Consider the following 19809-nt stretch of genomic DNA (forward strand, 5'->3'; position numbering starts at 1 on the left):
TGCAGGTGTACTTCAGAGCAAGAGTTTTGTCCTGTGCAATAACCTAGTTATGTCACTTAGCACTGAAAAATATGACAGTGGTATCTGATGTATGAACAATATGCTAGAGAACAAGTGTGTAGAAAGCCGATACAAAGTGTGAAAATGTAAATCAGGTGCCTGCCAAGCCAGGACATGTGTGAAACAAATGTTATAGCAGTGGTGCTGACAGGTGTTAGCAGCAGCCAGCATGTGGGTTTTCTGCTAGTGTTTTTTATTTACATCTTTTTATGAAGTGAATCCTAGCTCTCTCTTCTTTTTTTTCCCATGTGGAAAGCTTCTGTCCTTTTCTTTTTTTGTACAATGACAGATAGGTAATGTGGTGGTGGGACTGGTTCTGGACTAGTCCAGCTCCTGGAAAGGAGTGGAGGGTCCTGCTTTCCTGCCTGCCTGTGTAAGCCTTCGGAGTTCACCCGTCCTCACTAGCCCAGATAGAAAGGGGTGAAGGTGGCTGAATGCTGAAATGAAGTACAAGTTGTGTTAGGTCTGCAGATCTTATGTTGACCCTCTTAAGATGCACAGCTTCTATATCGAGAAGCAAAAACCATGTGGTGAGGCAGGTGGGAATGAGTTCTCTGAAACTTTGGGGAGGGGATGGGAAAAGGCATTGAGAAATTTAAAACCTCAGCCCAGCTCATATTTAGAGCGATGCAGAAGAAACCCTGGAAGCTAGACTGGGAAAAGGACGTAGGGACAAGTTGATGGAGGGATCTGAAGCTAATCTGCTGGTTCCCATGGAGGTGAAGCGCTAGGTTTCCACTTTTTGCATGAGCAGGAACATGTCCCCAAAGGACACATGTACAAATGTGAGATGTAACATTGTCTCTGAGCCCATTGCCATGTCATCTGACTCAATGTGAAAGAATTGTTTCTGGAAGACAGGAGGCTCTTTGGCATTGTCCATATACATGACCCAGTGAAACCTGAGATAAAAGCAGTTAGATATGGAGAGTCTTGGGCCCTCCATACCTTAACTTCAGGAAAAAAAACAACAAATGGTAGTTTCAAATGAGAAATTAAAGCCATTCACATATCTGATCAGGCTTTTACTGAGCACTTCCAGAGGGCTGGCTCTGGAGAGCCCTTCAGGGAGATCTGGGGCTGAAATGCTCTTTTCCAGTGCTGGGGTGGAATATCTGGGTTGTCCACGCTTTTGCTACCAGGTGGTTCATGGTAAGGGATCTCTGACATCAAGGTGCTGAGACCTGAAGACACACAAAGATCTTCACTGCCTGAGTATCTGCCCAGAGCTGGTACAGTGCACACAGAGCAGGATAAGCCTGGCATAAAGACTGAGATGGGCTCTTTGGCACCTGATTAGGAAAAAAAAAATCTGGGTAGCAAAGGAAGGAGAGGATCTTGGACACTGTGCGGTAGAGGCTGCGCAGTCTCTAGGGATGATATATCTGCAAATGAATCTCCTAATTTATCTTTCTGTGGCTCTCACCTCATCGGCAATTTGGTAGCCAGTGGAGTAGACTGGTGTGATGGGAGCATTGCGTGCGATACTAGATATCTGTGGTGCAAATGATGGAGCAGCTGCCTGAAATATGTACATTTACAATAGAAGCTAAGGTGAAAGTCTGTCCAACTAGTTGAGAAAATAAGGAACTGATTATCCTCTGATAAGTACCTTCACAGAGACTGCAGGAGATTGGTTTGGATAATAGCACAAAGGTAACAAATCCCACTCTTGTGCTTTGTTCCATTGTGTTGGCAACAGGATTTTGGGACCAATTTAATTGTATCTACACAAAACAAAGGTGTGTTACAGCTTTTCTGCAAGATCTGGAGAGTGTTCCTGTGTACTAAGCAGCTGTATGTTCTACTCACAATGGCTTGACAAAAAAGGGCTAGTTGTAGCTTATGGTTTTCTGAATGTTGGACTAGAACTTTTCAGTTACCATGCGTAAGCGTTGCAATGAAGGACTTGGAAGTCGTTCTTCTGTCTCAAAACTTATCTGTCATAGCTAAAAGTGACAACAGGAAGTTTTTGAAAAATACTTCTCTAAAATATTTTTTCAGTTAAGTTTTCTTGTATTTGGCAAGAATCAATATGGTACTGTCCTCTAGGGTTTACTTGGGGAGGAAGAGATCATATGGTGAGATGCAAGGTCTGTATGTTGGTCAAAATTCCCTGATAGAGTGCTGTGTGAAGTCACACTGGAAGGGACTGAGGGGCTGTCCAAATGAGCAATTGCATATGCATTTTCTGTGTGATTCTGCAGCTCGATGAAGTAGAGTGATTGTTGCACATTTAAGCAAGGATCATCATGTGGTTGTAGGGAAGAACATCTCAAGAGCATCTGCTGACACCTTAACTCCCTGTCTTTCCCGCAGGACCTTTCAATAGGTTCAGTGTGATTTTTTTCATCTCTAGGATGTTCCTTTGTGAGATGCAGGTTGTACAGCAGTGTAACTCATAGACAATGGCTGAGCCGCTCTCTTTTGGTGTTTATTGGGTTGTTACTTATTAGACTGTTATCTACTTTTCTGCTTGTTGCCTTCCAGTTCCCCTATTCAACTGAGCAAAAACATTCCCTCATTTCAGTAGGTGGGTGTAGCTCTAATAGATGGGTCATGCATTCATAACCACTGTGCTACCCCTTTACTCTTTTTAATTACCTACTGTAGCTTGCTGCAACCTTATCATATTCTCCTAAATTGCTGAAAACATAAACCCAAATTTTTTATATCCTTGTAACGCATCTTAAGTGGCCGTAACACTACCTAGAGTGTTGAGAGCATAAAGGAATACCTTATGAGCTCTTCTGAAAAAGAGCCACACTGAATTTTGCCATGTGAGAATCTAACCTATTGTATGGGAATCTGTTACATATATTTTTTCTAGATGTACTGTAAGGCCTGAGTCCTGCAAACATGTACACATGCGTAATTTGACGTGCTGGTTGGTGCCATTGATCTGTGATTGTCTGTCCCCTTATTCAAAGAGAGTACCATTACAAAAAGTATTGCTGAATAGAGAGCTGTAAAAATCTGTGTTGGAAGGAGTATCCAAGCTCTATTTCCTCCCAAATTATAGGACCTATCCAAGTCATCTAGAAATGTCCATGGTCATTAAGTCTGTTGTGTGATCTGATGAATAAGCACACACACAGAGCTCTGTATTTCATGCTTTTAAATATTGTCAGTTTACCACAACTTTTGTCTATGGGCACCAGGCATCATTGTCTCAAGAGGCAGTTTACATTGGGAGTTACTGTTAGTGTTGAAATAATGTTGATTTTCTAGTGTGAACCAGACTTTTGTTCTTGTGGCAAGACTATTCCAGCTTCAGATTTAAAAACCTTAGGCCCTGATCCAGTTTTTCCAGTGCTTTTGCTGACAGCTGGAATAGGCCTTCAGTGCTCACATATTGGCCTGCTACCTGCTAAGTCCTTGGCTCCTCCATTTTCTGGCATCTTCTGCAATAGATTAGATATACAAAAAAATGCCTTGGCTTCTAGTTGCAATTTCACATATGGTAAAGTGAGCTCAGCACTTAGTTATGGGGTTTTTTTTCCTGTCGACCCTCCCTCCTGATGACAATTCCAAGAGCATATTTGGAAAATGGAAACAGAAAATTGGAAGAACTGAAGTAGTGGAGATCTGAAAGTACAGAGGTCTTGATACAAGCATGATATGTCAAACAAAAACCTCTTCATCTCTGTAGACTTGTGGAAGAAAATACAATGCATGGGTTCTGTGCAAAAGATGAGGAATCTGGAATGTTAATGCTCTGAGCTAATTTGGAGGTATCTGTGCTGGCCTGATAGAGAGGCAAGAGCACAAATGAGAAGGATTAAAACCTATTAGTTAGCCAATGCTTGTTGAAAACATAAAAATTGAGTGAAGCACTATAACAGAGCCAATAGGACATGAAACATCTGTCATACCAGCACAGTCAATGTTGTAACCGAAAAGGACCTTACCTTGCAGTCTTTGCTAGGGCAGGCTGAAGAATTTTAAGTTGAACTGTATAGTTAACATTTTAGAGAGCACATTCCAACTCTTTGTGTCAATGACAACTATATATTATTTTCAGCTCATCTTTGAACTAGTACTTACTTATTTGATCCTAAATATTTGGTGGGATTTTTTTAAGCTATCCTCTTGATAGATCACTACTCAATGTCTTCCTCATACACACATTTGCAGTTTAGCCACTGAGTTAAAAAATAAAAAATTCATCTTTAGTCATGACCATTTATCTCTTTTTAAATGTAGTATTCCTAAAGTCAGTAGGTGTGGGACTTTTTAAGTGACAGACGAAAGCAGAATTGCTGCTGAAAGTCAGGCACTGAATTTAGAGATACATCAAAGTACAACAACCACAGTGAGTCCAAGTCTATCATCAGTTCTGCTCTGTGAGGTAGTAATAAAAGGAACTTCCTGGTTAAGACCATGAGCAGGTAGGATCACCAGATCACTTTACACAGGCTTACCGAGCTATTATCTCAGCTTGATATGTAATAACCACTCAACTCACAGCATCTGTCAGGATATGCATGTTTTTGACAAAGCTTGTAACACACATATGTGCCTTTGAGCCCACTCTTAGTTTCCTTTTCTTGTGTAGCTGCTGCTGCTGCTTTATACTACAAGATCATGTTGCTGGAGCTGATTGTAACAAAATTAGCATCAAGATACAATTTGGAAGAATAAAATAACTTTTCAGATTACAAACATCAAAGAGCTGATAAATGCTCCCTAACAAACATCTCTGCTATGCAGCTTTGTTTACATTTTTCATTTAATGGGCAAATGATTAACTAGCTGTCTGTATCAAAAACCTCTTTTAGTTTGGCTTGCTCCTACTGGTTTTCTAGTAATTTAGGGAAGTGCTCCTAGCCATTCTGCAAGGCTGACAGAAGAATGGACCCATGAGATTTCAGAGATATAAGCAAGTTCCTGGTAGCTGTAAATAAGAAATGTATTATAATGCCTTCACATTAGGTTGTGTTTAGAGTTCCAAATATATCCCGCTGTGGGCTCCGTGGGAGAGATCCTCCTGTGGTGCATCTCCCCAGGGACACCAGGTTCTTCCAAGGTCACACAGTGCTTTCAGTCTTGCTCTGCAGCGTGTTTTCCTCACTGATGTGCAGTGTCAGGACTCTGTCCACAGCAGGGCTCTGCGTACACCCAAGGCAGAGGCTTTACTTCTGCACTGTGCTGCATGGAGTTGGATGCTTTAAGGCATCCTGGCATACTTCAGACTGGTCTCTGAGATCATTATGGTTGATGCCTTGCTCTTGAATGCAAAGATCAAACAGCTATGAATACCAGCTGGGCAATTCTTTTAAAGAGGTGGGTGCTCAGCTCCTGATGAGACTTGAGGCAGAGGAATCTGATCGTGGGTACGCACCAATACTCTCTTTGGGGAGGAAAGGAACTGGATATCTGTGTAGCTGGGCAGGAGGACCACTGGCATCCATCTAGCAGACTGCTTCCCCAGTATAACAGCATTGGCTGATGTGGCTGTGATGTGGATGCAGGCACAAAAGAGCTGTGTATTGTCATTGTAGCATGTCCACCAAATGTCCTAGGAGTACATACCCCATGTGACAGGAGCTGAGAGGAAAGGGACAGCCTTCTCAAATCTTCTCTAAGTCTGCCCCTGATGTGGGACTCTGACTAGATACTGTGGCTGCAACAGACTTGCTCTTGGGTTGAAATTAACCTTTAAGCTTTACAAAACAATTGGGTAAAGGAAGCAGAAGCTTTTTGATCCATAAACTCACTTATTCTGAAATCAATACCTACATTTCCTGGAACCCCTTGGCGATGATGGTGGGGGATTTCTTGAAATTGAATCTCATCAGCCTCAATATTTGCTTTTGCTGGAATAGTATTACATAGGTACATCTTAGGACTGTGACATCTTTCTTACTAATGCAAAAATTAAATCAGACTGATGTTTTTGAATCAACATTTTTATCAGCACATTCTCAGTATAGCATTGGTGTATGCAGTATGATTTTTATTAATTTTTATGAGAAGGATGGGGTGAAGTCCAGTGATTTGTGAGACTTGAGCATGACTTGCATACAAATGTCTTAAAATAGAGGAATTGTTGTTCTTGAAACTTACAATAGTGGGAACTGCCTGAGATCACCTTAATACCAGGTTCGTGCCCTACTTCTGCAGCATAACGAACTCTGTTTCTGTTACCTGGTAAATGCTGGTTGTTTTAAACAGGTGATGCTAGCATCTAAGAATTACTAAAGTTTTAGTAGTTATTGTAGATTCAGATGGAAAAGCAAAATTTTGCCCTTGCAAATTGTTCTTTGAAATTAATGATATAATGGCTAACTGCTGGGACTTAATTGAGTAGTTAAAAGAAGTGCTGGTACTGGTAACACTAGAGTTGAATAATTTTTATTATGGCCAAAGTGATTCAGTTTTAAGTGCTATATATTTTCCTGATGTGAGAACTGTTGGTATGTTTGAAGTATCTGATACTGTACTGAAACCAGTAGGGAATTGTTCAGGTACAGGATGTGTTTAACAGGTCACCCAATAAGTTGCTGTTTCCTGCAAAGACTTGATTCGACAGGAGACAATTTTTTGTTGCATGGGCTTACATAAGGTATCTGAATTTTTGCCATATACTGTGGTACAACTTTTGTGAAATGAGTTCTGAGAATCTATATAATTAAAACTGCTGAGAGCTGTAAAACCACTATGTTAAAGTACAATGTGTACTTACTGTGAAAGAGGATCTGTGAAGTTTCTGGAATAGAATCTAGCTACAAATTGCTAGTAGTTTTTTAAAGTCTTATGCAAAGTGGTTTCATATTTGGAAACTTTCATAATTTGGGGTTGATAGCTTCCTTTAAAAAATTATAGGTCTGTCCTCTCTTGATACAACCTCTTCATTCACATTTATCCAGTGGAAGTTAAAACTATTAAGCAAGATAGGGATCTGAGATTGCTGCTCTTGCTTCTGATGCACAATAAATTTTTAGTACAACTAAACAATAAAGCATTTATAATGCAATACATCACAAAGTATTTAAGACTTTGTCATGAATTGCTTTGTATATGGACTGTGACTGATCTTCTGTGGTGCTGGTCTCTGACGTGGAAAGAGGTTGGGGGGGGAATGAGGTAGATCTTTCCTGGCCTATGAGTGTGGATCTGTAGGGGCAGGCTGTGGAGATCACTGGAACTATGAGTTCTCAACTGCCTAGCAAGTCAGGGAGAGGAGGATTCCTCATTCCAATACCCTGATATAAACTCATAGAGAGCTAATTCAGGTTTTTACACAGGGAGAAGAAACTGAATCATCAGTACCCATACAGAAACATTTTATTGTCTTTAGGAACTGGATTTTGCCACCTTTACCTGCCACCAGAGCAGTAAATCCCAGGTTTCCAGTAAGTCAGCTCATGGACTAGGACGCAGTCTAAGATGTGTGCATTTTTCTGAATCTGTCCACTAAATGTTTAACAGAGGTATTGGATAAAAGGTAACATACATGTAGTGAGGCTGCCTTGTTTTTCTTGAGTCATAGAACTGGAATAACAGGACACTTTTGTCACCATTCACTGAGTTGCTCATTTGCATGTGGAATTCATTTGCATGCCATTGACATTTGGGGAGAGTGCTGGGAAGCATCTGGGAGTATCTGCATTTGATGCAGAACAGATCTCTGGCTGCAGTTGGATGGGAACAAAATTAGCTTGGCCTGTGGGAAAAACTGACAAATTAAACTTGGCTTCACGAAAATGTCTCTCAGTTGTACATTTTTGTTTGGAAAGATGCAGCAGTGCCATGTAGGTAAGGCATAGATGTTGGGGATTGATAAGAAGGAGAATTTCATTGCACCTTCTGGGCTGCATAGCTACCTTCCATTTTTGGGAAGTTCTTGGGGAGTCACTTTTTTCATATTCAAAAAACTTTTCTGATTTATTGAAAGGCTCTGTAAAGTCCAAAGTTCTGTTCCTTATTGTGCCAACCTGGTTTGTGAACTTGTATGAGAGAGACTTTATCAAAGATAGCCTGTGAATGCTTTCTGGGGTTCTGAAATACACCAGCTACACACTTGTCAGAAAAATGTTCCTTTGGTTTAGTAAGTACGGGAGCCAGGAAAACTTGTCCAGTGTTTACCAGGACCAAACAGTCTGGTGCAATGAGTATTCAAGGTAGTGAACCGTGGCTGGAGTGAAGCAAATGTGTGTGGACACTCTCAAAGCTGTTCTTTTGCTTGGGATGAATATTAATGGCACTTCTGTGTTTCATGATGGATTCATTCAGACATTAAGTCACTGGAAAAAATACTCTGAAAAATATGCACATGCTCCTGCTGACTCAAAATCTTGTAATAACAGCATGCTTAAAAAAAAATTGTAGTTATTTTGTGATCTTAAAAATCAAATGTTGCCACAAGATGTCCTGGATTCTGACTGAACACATGGTCATTTCAACTTGTCCTTACAAGCCTTGATGCTTAGCTTCCCTGTGGCTCAGTTAAAGGCTAGGAGCTGGGATGTCTGTGAGTGGAGGAGGCAGCCCCTGTTGCATATAACCAAAGAGGACTTGGAGCAATTGGTGAAGTTGGACTGGAGATATTTGTGTTAAATTACTGTGTATCATAAATCATTCTTTTAAAAATAATATTTTTCAAAGACAATAACAGGGTGATAGTGGTGATTTCATTTATTTATTTATTTCAATAATTGCTTTAATTTCTAGACTGGCACTGAAACTTTATCTAATCTGAATTAGTGAAGGACTACTGTCTGAGCAAACAGAGCAGCACCTTTTGGGACTGTACCTGGGGTGAATAAATGAAGGCATTTTCAACACAGTCAAGCAGTAAAAGTGACTGCTCAGCTTGTGCAGTTGTAACGTGAATGTTCTTGGCAAGGGACAGCCAGGTCTGGATTTGATGAGCCTTCCTATGTGAATTTGGTCAACTTTTACTTGATCTTTCTGTGCTTCAGGTACATCTGTTTAAGAGGCTGATCATTTTCCTAGACTTGTTGGTTTGGTTGTTCTGTAAGGATCATACCTTCTTCCAGGCAAAGCTGCTGTCTCCTTCCTACTCATTATGTGTATAGCACCTGGCAGAGTATGTCCTTATAGGTGCTATTGTAATACAGAGCTCACTTCTATTAATAGTTTTAAAGAATTCCTAGTCACATGAGCAGGAACTGAGCTTCAGTAAAACCAGGGAAAAGGCTTGATTGGGTGAGGTGAAGGGTGCGCTGGCCTCATGCTAGTGTCACCCAGAGAAACATTAAGTGTCTGCAGCATGAGCAGGGCTGGGCATCATGTAAACCTCCAGGGATTTTTTTTCCTGTGAGAAAGTTTCAGATTCAGGATGAGCTTTAAATTCTACATTTAGTTCGGCACCTGGAATGTTTTACTTACATTGCATGTAATAACTGTACAATGAGGGTTTAATGGAGTTCAGTTGCTGGTGGGAGTGGGAGAGGCAGAAATAGGTAGGAGTAGAAAAATTCCTCTCCATTTCTACAAAGATGCTGGCCACGTGACCAGTGGCTGGCATCCCCTATATAGGGAATACTAAGATGCTAACTGCTAAGAAATGCATAGCAATATGCTTAAGCAAGGAACTGATAAATCCATCACAAAAGAGTGGCTAGCCATTTTCTTCGTGCAATTTTTTTAAACATGTATGCTGCATCTTTATATGCAGGAACACATAAGCTCACATGCTATTTTAGGCATGTGAACAATACATACCAGCTTACAAATCAATTCAGACCTAAGTGCTTTGGTAGTATCAAGCTTGAAGGTTAATTTGCAGCAGAGACTGTTGCTAGGTGAACACTGAAAGGAACATTAGTTTCCACTTTCTCCTTCAGTAAGTACTAAGAGGAACATGGATCCCTCAAGCCTGACATAACATAAAATTGTTATTAGAATGTGGATTCCAAATTTTGTGTCTTTTGCGTTCTATTCTTTTAGATTTAAGCATATAAAGCCAGACCTTGGAAAGGTCTGATTGGTGTTGATTTACACATCAGCGAAGGATCTGGTTCAGGGGACATGTCAGCATCCTACCTTGTACAAATCCCACTATGAAGCAGTTATTGTCAGTTCCTGTATTCCTGTGGTGACTAACTTCAGTTTTTCACAGTGCACTGAGAGTGAAATGTAGTTCATGGTTAATCCAAAGTCACTTCTGAAAAACTGTTTTCACAAGGGAGTTTACTTAAGTTTGAAAGATATCCAGGCACTTAGAAATGGCAGGTAAATCCCCCATTGCATTAGAAAAATCCCATTTGGTGCTTTTCACTTCCATGGGAATAGAGCGTGTTTGTGTTTTTGGAAAGTCCCATGGGTACTTATATGCATCTTTATATACTTAAAAGTCTGGCTGTTGACAGTTTTGAAAGTATCGCCTGACGGCTAGCAAACTGGAGAGTTGATTTGTGTTCCTGTCCTGGATTTCAGTGATTGGTAACATGGTCCTGTCTACAGGGTGTAACTTATTCTGTTGGCATGAAGACTACCTTCTGGCAAATGCCAATTGATTGATTTGTTATTTATTTTGCGTCTGTGATACTTCTTTCGCTGTATTATACGGTGTGTCAGCTGCGTGGGACAAAGGATTTCTGTGCCTGGAAGTTAAAGGCATACAACAGAAAACAGCATTTACATATGCAGTTCCTGTTGCATTGAGTAAATTTTCACAAAACCAGTCTGACCTTCATACAGCACTGTATTTAATGTGCTTGTAATTTATTTGAAAGCTTCACTGATTTTTATTTTAGCTTTTAATATCTGACACATTCCCATTAGTAAGTGATTCTGCCAAAAGCAATCCAAATCACAATTGAAAAGGAAAAATGCAGAGTAAAATGCCTCACCCCCTATTCACTGTTCATAGAAAATCTGTATGAATGGAGATATCTGATATCTCCCTAGGCTGAGAGGTTAGTGATTTTTAGAAAGAGTATCAGCCAGCTTGCGCATGTCAAAAGTATCTGTTTTCTTAAGGGTCAAGTAAATAACTAGAAATGCAGGGTGAATTTTACCTTATGAAGTGTTGGTAGTGAAGAAACTGACAGATCACGAAAATCCAACTTAGTTTTGCTGGATGACGTGAGTAATTTATGAAAGTTACAGAGTAATCTGTTCATTGAGTGCTGGCAAGAAGCAGCAGGCATGGCTTTTTGTCTTGCTGCAATGATAGCCTGTAAGAATAGGCAGTCAAGACAGGACAGACAACTGCAGCTGACACTGGCTGCTCGGCAAAAGATCCCAGATGGTTTTTAGCCCTCTGGATAAAGCTTCCTTGCTGCAGTCCCAGACCCAGAACTGCTTTGAGACAGCAAAGCTTCAGTAGGAAATAGAAAGTCACAAACACTGCAAATAGAGAGGAAGGCATCACCTGATCTCCTGCCAGCCTGTCTAACAGGGAAGGTCCAGAGGCCTTGGACCAAAATAGAAGAGTTTTTGTGTCTGTGCTGGGTTTTACCAAATGTCCATCCAGCCTATTATTCTTCTTGGCTTTTTGGCTAAGAGTGCCATGTCTGTTCTTGTCTGTTTAATATCTGGTAGATCTTTGCTATGAGGACTTCTTATTAAATATCTCTGTGGAGCTGGGCTACTGCTTGTGGGCTTGCTCCATCTTCCTTCTGCACCACAACCGCTCAGTGACCCATTGCAGCAGAGTAATGTAGGAGAACAAGGTGAACAAGGCAGGGAAAACACTGCTTCCCTGTATGTACTCCCATCCTCCAGCAGTTTGCAGCTCAGGGATTTCCTAAACCAAAGTTATTATCCTTGTGGTTAGCTCTTGATGGAATCTAATAGTCATCTTAACAGACTCTTCATCTCTTTAAGAAGCTAGGGATACATGTGGTAATTAAGAACAGTATCTTTTGCTGGTTTTCTCTCTGGACCTCAGTGGATTGCTGAGCTGCAGCGCTCAGGTATGGCGGGGTTGCAGAGGCTGACAGGAGCAAGCTTGAAGGCAAACTGTACTAAGTGTCTGCTAGAGACTGCCAAGGACCAGAACAGTCTGTGGGAGCTGCCTGTAAAACAAAGGCTGACCTGCCAGGCAGTGCTGTGGAGACTGCGGCCACAAGGATTGTTTGCAGCAGAGCTGCTAGTTTTAAACCTACACGTGGCACTGGGCAAGAAGTGAGCAGTGGTATGTGAGACAGGGAGAGCGTGTGGGGACTTACACTGTAGACAAGCCAGAAGGCAGAAACCAAAGGCTGGAGTGCCCGTACCTGGATAGAAAACTTAAAAATGCTGCAGAGCCAATGGGCCCCACATCATGCAGCATTGCTGACTGAAATGAGAGTTATTTGGCTTCAGAGATGAGTAAGACTGTACGAATACAGAAAAGTAGTGCTGCAAACAGAATTTCTGCCAAATTCAAAATTAGCAACTGTGAGTGACAATTGTTAGCAGATGTCAGATTTCTATTTATTTACTTGTTTTCTGGAACATTTATAGGTTTCATTTTCATCTTTTTTTGATATGTTAGTCTTTCAAATTTTCTCATGTGAGGTACAGAGAATTTGTATACCAGCTCTTTAAAATGGCATTGAGACATCTGTGGGAGATTGCATATGATAAGGAAAATTCTGTGTATGTTTATTGCTGCTGTAGATCCTGTTTGTTTACAGAGCGAAATGTTATTAAACAACTCGGGTGATAGGTGGAATAACCAGTCTACCCTCTCTGGGCTAGTGTTGACCATTATCACCAACCTAGCTTCTTTGCAGAGCCTGCTGATAAAATTAACATCTCTCCAAAAATGAAGTGGCTGTTAGACAAGAAGTCTGGGCCCTAGCAAGGCAATGGCAAAACCATTCCCCTCCCCTGGAAGAGAAGAACAAGGACTTGCAACTTAAGCATGCCACTGAGCTGCAGCGGCTCGGAGCTGTGGAGCCGTCCCATGAGCTGGCACCCGCAGTGCGATTGCCAGAACTGTGGATGTCTCCACTGATTCTCCAAATTTGCAAGGAAAGCACGAAGGGAAAAGGAAGAGCTATATAACTTTGCTTCTGAGATAGTCCTTTTACTCATGGCTGCTGACACTGGTTTTGGTCCAATGAACACTGCAGAAATCCGTGTTAGCAGCTGTTTTCCCTATCAAAGCATTTTCCTTGCATGAGGTGTCAGCTGGCTGAAAACTGTCTCCAACCATTTGACTTTCCATGGTGGGGGTGTTACTTTTATCACCAATAAAATACAAGAACCTTTGGATGTGGTATTACCTGGCTGGCTTACACATCCTGGTAAAATTTCCAACAGCTTTTTTTTGTGACTGTTAGCTTAATTTAAATCTCCTAATTTTCTGTGTGGGGAAATGAGCAATACAAGCTAAAGGGTGGATTTTTCAATGTGTTTTTTCCCCAAAAAGACATACACTTTGTGTGCTGGGGGGGGAGGGGAGATGGAATGGGACAGGATAGGATGGGATATGAGCTTACTTCTCTGTAATTGCAAAGGAAATTTGAAAACTTGTTCTCAATTTATGTGCAACTTGTGTAGGCAGCTAGACCCTTGGCAAGGACTTAGCGTCCTTCTTCATTTCAGGAGTCTTGAGAATTTTACTTGTGGACTGTCTGGTTTTGTTCCATTTTAGCAATATGCGGAAGAAGGGGAAAACAAAGTTTAACGGCCTAGTTCAAGAAAACAGAAAGACAGGCTGGAGAGGACAGTATTCTGGGAGGCCAGAGACATAGATCCTGTCGCCATACCTGTCATTTGGTGCCTACCTGAAGGCAAATCACTTTAGGTCTCTTATGTTTTCTTCTCGTGCTTTTTTTCTCCTTGCCCATTGGGCCTTTGAAAGTATAGGTCCTAACACAATAGAAACTAGAGGCCTGAGTGGGGCTGGCAGTATTGGTAGTCATGATGATAGTGTCTCTGCAGTGTTTCAGCTGCGTGACATCTGCCATTCCTTACCCATTCCTGTTTGGCAGTGGCGGTTTGGTTTTTTGCACATATTGTCTGATCAAAAAGGTAAATTTCAATGATTGGGAAAGTTCTACAACAGCAACTACTTTGGCCAGCATTCTGGATTCAGATAACTCTGTTTAGCCTTCCCGTGCTACTTAAACTGTCCTCAGGCTTAAACTGTCATGAGCTTTTTGACATCTTAGTTTTCTCCTAGATAGAAGATGTTAATCTAGATACAAAGATGTTGCTGAATGTATGCCCAGATAACTTCTCTATTACAAGTATCACTATGTGTTTGACATTGCTGTGGAGTGTATGGAGAACAAGTGGTATGCTAAAAGATATGTAATCTTCCTGAAGCCTCTTTATGAAAAAATAATAAAGTACTTCATAATGCTCCTTTCTTTTGGTGGGCATTGAGACAAAATGGTGAAATTAACATTTGATAAATATCTTCTTTCCTCTTGATGGCTGAAATTGTAACTCCAGCAAGACAGCAGAAGATCTGTCAAAAACTTAACTTAGAAAAGAGCTCACCTTCTGATTTAAATTGTATTGCAAAGAAAAAAGTTTGGATTTGAGGCTGCAATCCACTGTCTGCAGCTATTGCTTATTCTACTTAATTGGTGCTCTAATATCTTGCAGAGACTGGAAGATAGTTACATATTTTTCAATATACAGGTACTCAAAATCCTGTCTTCCGTTTCAGTGTTGGCATTCTCTCAGCCATAGGCAGGGGTGCCATTGCCTAGCACTGCCTGCACCTGCCTGCAGAACAGCATCTTCCGTCTGTGCTGTCAGACTGCTCTGCTTAGTTGGCTCTGACTGTTTCAGAGGCCTCCAGTGAGTTGCATCAGAGATGGACTTTGTCCAGGGATTCAGACTTAATTTGAAGTTACCACCTCCACTCCCAGAAGTTAGGCTCTGAGATTATTTTAGGAGTGTATGTGTATGTGTGATAATTCTCATGTGTTTGCCTCAGCAGGATCTGATAGACTGCTGTGTTGGTTTTTTTTTATTTTCCATCTTTGACATAATGAATTGTAGCCACAATTGCATAAAGCCATCTACTAATTTTTTCCAATGGTGACTTTTTCCCCCCCCGAAAGGTCACGGACTACGCTGTTGCTCACTGTTTACTTAAAGAGAAAGAATGTAGTCACATATGTTCACATATATAAACTGTAACTGGTCTGATACTGTGCTGTGTACAACACTTTTTTTTTTAAATAACTGAAAACAGACCAGCACATGTGGCTTCAAAAGTTGAGTGTACAAGGAAGAGGAAAAAAGCTGAGATTTTTTATTTTTTTTTAAATCTTTTACCAAGTACTGTGGGTATTGTAAAGCAAATAAATGGGTAAGTTGTTTCAAGTGTGTGCCCAGTCAGTACATAGCTAACTGATAAAAGTGAAACCCTGTTGTAAACGTTTGGAAAGACAGTTGTACTGACATGAGATCCCTTAGTACAGTGTAACTGAAGCATATGTAGCACCAACATTTCTGAACAGGGCAGGAATGGCTTTGTAAAATCCTGCTTAGTTGGCGATTTTTGAAGAAAATAGGTCAGAGACTCTTGGTGGTTGTCTTGTAAGAAGTCTTTAGTGCCTTAAGGTAACTTCAGTACTTAGCTGAATGGGCTTTGTATCTTCCTGCCAGAGGAAGCATGGCTTTCAAATTAGAGCAAAGCACACTGGTAAGAGATTTCTGAGGTCCAGTTAGGACAGCTCTGTTCCAGAGGCTGAGGAGCACATGACATTTCCAGCTATCCAGCTCTCGCTCCAGGACTGTCAAGTAATCTGACTAGCGTAGTTCCAGGGACCTGGCAGAAGCTTCTTTTCTGTAAAAATTTGCTAAAGTGATTGCTACAGCTTTTAGTTTAAATTGCAGGACATGAGAGGAACTGTGCAGAAAAACATCAGGTTATGGATAAAACACTGAGCAGAAATGTGGATGAAAATAAGCCATGAAACATTGTGAAGGAGTAACATGGACTAAACATGGGAAGTAACATGGAAAGAAAATAGCTTGTCATGATCTTTGCCTACATTCAACAAAAATTTGGTGTTGATTTATTAGAGTCTGACCTGCATCCCAACCATGGCTTAGTCCATGCATTATGTAATGCTCAGGGGACATAAACCATGCAGCCCCAGGATCCACGTGGTTCTTGTGAAAGCTTCTGAAATGTCTGTTTCCTCTCCTGGTAATTCACAAATGGTCTGCACATGCAGACCTTGCTGCTTACATCATAGTATTGTCATGTGAACTCTTCTTGTTTTACTATCAAAAGTACATTATTTCATCTTTAAGAATAAGGAATGAGAGTTACAGGAGCAAATGGGAGACCAAATACAGGTCAGTAATTAATTTTCTATTTCTGTTTTTCCAAGGCTTATAAAAGATATATGTGTGGTGAGAGGTACTAAGTACATGGATGTAGTTGCAAGTGTATATACAGCATATCAATGGCTGTAGAAGTATGCAAAAAATTATCCATACAGAGAATGCACTTCACTGGGACCATGTACCCTGGAAGTAATGTACATTTCCTGCTAAATGTTTATCTAGTTGTATCTGTATTTACTTAGCTGGCTTAGTCTGTCCTTTGAGGCTATGGGGCTGCATTTGCGATTGTTTCTCTGACCAAGCATTAGGTGGTAGCCAGGCAAACTAGCTCATTAATGAAATGCACTAAAGAGAAATTAACACATTGATGTCCTCTGAGTACTCATTTTCCTCTGCATTGATGGGTTGTGTTGTTGATAGTGAAATGGCACATAAGGACAGAGTATGATCAGTTAAAATCCAAGTTGGAGTAACTGATAAGGCTTAAGAATGCTGTTTTTGATTGACAGTGTCATTTAATAAGCACAGAGGGGTCCATTGTTGGACTGGAAACCATGCAAAGACGACTGCTAGGTGATGTGTACTGTCTGTCCTCTGTGGGGTAGCTGTGGACAGTCTGAACAAAGACTGTCTTTGCTTCTTCTGAAGACCTGAGAACAGGACGTGTAACTAGCATAGGATTCTTAAAAATAGCAGAGAAGAATGTGTCCTTCAGATAACTCTCAAAACTTGAAGGACAAAGGGCCCTTTTACATACCAAGGCACAAAGTATTGAATTCCAAGTAGAATAGTCTCTACCATAGCTGCTGCTGCAGATCTGTGATGTAGGACTCTGTAAGATGCTTGGTTATTTTATCCTTTTCCTTCTGATTTACGCACTGTGCTTTCCTCTGGCGTGTTTATTTTAAGTTGTCCATCACAGAGAATTCCTTGTGACCAAGTAAAATAGGTTGAGGCTTCTTCAGAGCTCTTGGCTATCTCTCTGGCCATAAGGGAATTCATTGAAAAATTAGATCCATCATGCCTGAACTACTCTTTCTCTGATCCCAAGACTTTTCTCTCCTCTGGATGCCGTGCTTGGGAGAAATGTTCTTTTGCTGTTTTTTAAGGGATTCAAGGAGGATTTCAACCCAAATACTTTTCTTATTAAAAAAAATAGTAACACACATGCAAAACACTTTCCTCACTATGCTGTGAATATTATGACAGTGAGTGTAGCAAGAAAAATATGTGTCCATTTAGGGAAGTAAAAAAGGAAGGCATTTAGCAGGAATCCATTTGAGCTTATAAGAATATAGAAGGAATTTCTGCTTTGAAACAGGAGTAATAGTGCTGACAGAGGGAGGCTGACTTATTATACCCAATAAGTTATCATGTGATTACATTACTCTATAAATTTTCCTTCACAACTATATGCAATATGATGCTGCAAAACCAGTCCCTTAGTTTCTGTATGCAATGGACTTAATGGCATTAAAAAATGCAAAAGATTTTGTATGGAATAGGGAATAACTTTAAGTCAATAGAAAACTAAACAAAGCTTACAGTGTCATCCAAAGTCCACTGAATTCAATAGCATGATTTGTATCAGGTCCAAAGTAACTAACTTAAATTTATAGATGATCCACATGTTAATTTTCTTACTGACTTTCTAACGGAGTAGTAGGTTTTCCCAGTAAAGCTGAAAACTGACTTCATTGTTTTACTCATGAGGGGGAGGGAAGAACCTCAGGTTACACATTGATTCCTGTGTGCATAAAGCTACATAATTGTTTGAAATTACTAAATATTTTCCATAGGGAAAGTGCCATTCACATTCTTAGAAAGTAAGGCAATTTTAAAGATCATTTTATCTGCTGTCAAATTTAAAGAAAAAAATCCACAAAGGATGTTAGTGAAAAAGAATAAATAGTGGATGAAGAACACTTCAGAAGTGTAACATTCCTATTCCACATCACATCATAAGCTATAGTTGGAAAAAGCTGTTAAAACAAATCTGACTTCTGTAAATGTAAACCAGCCATCTCATGACAGATTTTTCAACTGCAGTTTGTGATCTAATCTTAGGCCTACTTAAAAGACTGATTGAGTAGTAATGTAACCAAGGTTACACCGTATGTGTGTGCATAGTCACTAGATTCATAGTAATCTGTGCTACATAATACGATGTGGATTACTGTGAGCTTAGCAACTATGAGGAATCTAGCTTAAAATAGAAGTGCAAGCATTGTTCGATACTGTTTTGGATATGTGTATGTGTGACCTTTGCAACAGTTTTGCTGCAGGACAGTCAATTGTTCAGCTGCTGTAAATCTACCACATTCCAAAACTGTCAGTGCATCTGCATTCTTCTGCACAAGCTGACGCTCTCTCTCAGAGGATGTTGTATTCTCTTATCCTAATACTAATAGCAAAAGCACGCGATCAGTTTATGAAGGGGAGTAGACTCATGAAGAAACTGTTGGATTACATCCTGTAAAATTAACTTCAGCTTAACTGGAAAAAATAGATCATTGTTTTCTAAAATGGATACTTAGCAATAGATTATGATATTCATATTTGGGCAACTGCAAAGGAAGGTGCTGAGAATTGAATTCTCCCACTCGTATTAGTGGGATTTCTACATACTCAGCATACTAATCTGCCAGGCCATGCAGAAAAATGAGTGCTTAACTTTCAAGAAAACAAGAGTTGGGCCCTCTTAGTGTAACTCCTTAAGTTCAGTTTAGTTCATTCCTCTCACATCACAGGACAACTGCTTAACATTTCCACTTGCTCAGACTTGAGGCTTTAGAAAAAAGCTGACAGGAATAAAAAATCTGCATAGGATTCAGTCCATGGAAACAGAGGCAGATTGTCCGTAATGTACACGATGCCAGGAGTGATGGTGTTTATCAGCAGTCCATCCCTCCACCGGCCTCCATTTGTAAGCTGCAGGTCAGCAGTACGTTTCCTGGCATCTCCCTTGACTGGGTAGGGACCCTGTGCTACTCCTGTGTTTATGCTATAGAGAGGTCATATACTTTCCTACATGCTTTTCCATACTAATGAAATCCATTGCTGCAGTGTAGGACCTGGCCAGTGGCATCAGATCTACAGTTTGGTGATGTGTTACGTAGCCATCTGGACCCTGGTGTGGCACAAACTTTTAGTCATTTCAAGAATAATAAGAAAATGCGTTTTGCTAATTGAAGAGACCCTGCTCTTTACTTGTGCCTGTGTTCTCCCATCCCCTCCCTCTCAGCAGTTTTAATGTCCTAGCATTACACTCTGAATAGCTTCAATCTGTGCTGTGGGAATTGTGGAGCAGCAAGTCATTCAGGTATTGTCTATTCTTGTTCTACCAGCATTAGTCACAGTGTAAAGTCATTTCAAATTCATGTGAAATAACATGTAATTCTACAAGAAATACTAAGTGTCTTATGCTACTATAAATTGTAGCCTGTGAGACTGAGTCTGATATCTGAAGCAAGAGCATGGTGGGAATTTGAAAAACAGTGAGCAATGGATAGTCTGTTTGGC

The 19809-nt window shown here is 40.5% G+C and overlaps 1 protein-coding gene and 1 pseudogene across 2 annotated transcripts in view; both read left to right on the plus strand.

The window, feature by feature from the left end:
* The first annotated feature begins 11514 nt into the window (after nucleotides 1-11514).
* Nucleotides 11515-11682, plus strand: LOC142602421 (U2 spliceosomal RNA; annotated as a pseudogene).
* Nucleotides 11683-16144: 4462 nt separating this feature from the next.
* Nucleotides 16145-19809, plus strand: part of SPATS2L (spermatogenesis associated serine rich 2 like) — a 107768-nt gene continuing 104103 nt past the window's right edge. For both annotated transcript variants that reach the window (XM_075756262.1, XM_075756265.1), the window contains exon 1: nucleotides 16145-16296. The gene's annotated coding sequence lies outside the window, so the exon portion shown is untranslated. The remainder of the gene's footprint in view (nucleotides 16297-19809) is intronic.

This window comes from Balearica regulorum, chromosome 6 (genome assembly GCF_011004875.1).
Source record: "Balearica regulorum gibbericeps isolate bBalReg1 chromosome 6, bBalReg1.pri, whole genome shotgun sequence".
Taxonomy (NCBI): domain Eukaryota; kingdom Metazoa; phylum Chordata; class Aves; order Gruiformes; family Gruidae; genus Balearica; species Balearica regulorum.